The sequence below is a fragment of the Aptenodytes forsteri genome, unplaced genomic scaffold, assembly GCF_000699145.1.
Source record: "Aptenodytes forsteri isolate BGI_AS27 unplaced genomic scaffold, ASM69914v1 Scaffold82, whole genome shotgun sequence".
Taxonomy (NCBI): Eukaryota; Metazoa; Chordata; class Aves; order Sphenisciformes; family Spheniscidae; genus Aptenodytes; species Aptenodytes forsteri.
This window is the reverse complement of record NW_008795490.1, coordinates 11,580,208-11,581,257: the sequence shown is the minus strand read 5'-3', so window position 1 is coordinate 11,581,257 and position 1,050 is coordinate 11,580,208.

Below are 1,050 nucleotides of genomic sequence, written 5' to 3'. Positions count from 1 at the left end.
GGGTAGTGGGTAGTGAGCAATTGTACTGTGCATCACTTGCTTTGTGTATTATTATTAATTATTATTATTATAATTTTATTTCAATTATTAACTGTTTAACCCACGAGTGCCGACTGAGATTAAACCACGACAGTAAGCACAGGCATTCATCTGTTTTAAGAAGAGCTGTAACGTTTCTGTCTTCCATACCAAAGGGAGATTCAGGATGGCTTCTTAGGACTGGTAGACCAAGTAAGATTGAAGATCATCTCCACAGCCTCTAGCAAGTTACAGGAACCACAAAACAGTAACAGAAGAGCTGAATGACAAAGTTGTCACAAGAATCAATAGCTATAAACTGGCCAGGAGTAAATTCAGGCTGGAGATGAGGAAGAGGTGATGTACTCAATCCATTTGTCACAAGTTCCTAACGGGAGGGGAGGAAAGTGAGGAAGGAGATGAGGCATGAGCTGGGGACCTCTTCAAAATTTAGTGAAAGACAGACCACCTATTGCTTGAAGAGAAAAAACAGTAATTACTTCTAAAAGCACTATTTTAACTAGGCCATCAGTATTCCATCTAGTCACCAGTTATAATATTAAGATGCATAACAAGGCATTGCAGAGCAAAGGTTGCCATGTAGCTAACTTTAGAATCCCACACTCCATGTGATAAGAAAAAGCAGAATTACTTTCTTATCACAGGATTAGGGAACTTTAAAACTATTTAGCAGCCACAAAGAACAACAGCCACACATTCCTTTGGGGAAGCCTATTTTGATAATATATCGTGTGTGGCATATATTATGGCTGTGAAGTTAAAAAAATCCCTAAGAACTACCTTGATCTTTTCCTGCCTGCCTCCAGAAAAACACGGAAACGTAAATCCTTTTCGTAGATACTGCCCCTTGAACAGCCTTACGCCCCCAAAAAAGAGGAAGAACACTTGCAAATGAGAAAGGCAAAAGCCCAGCTAGAACGCAATCTGGCCGCTGTCGTTAAAGACAACAAAAAAAGTTTTTACAAGTATATTAATGACAAGAAGAGAGCCAAGGAAAATCTCCATCCTTTA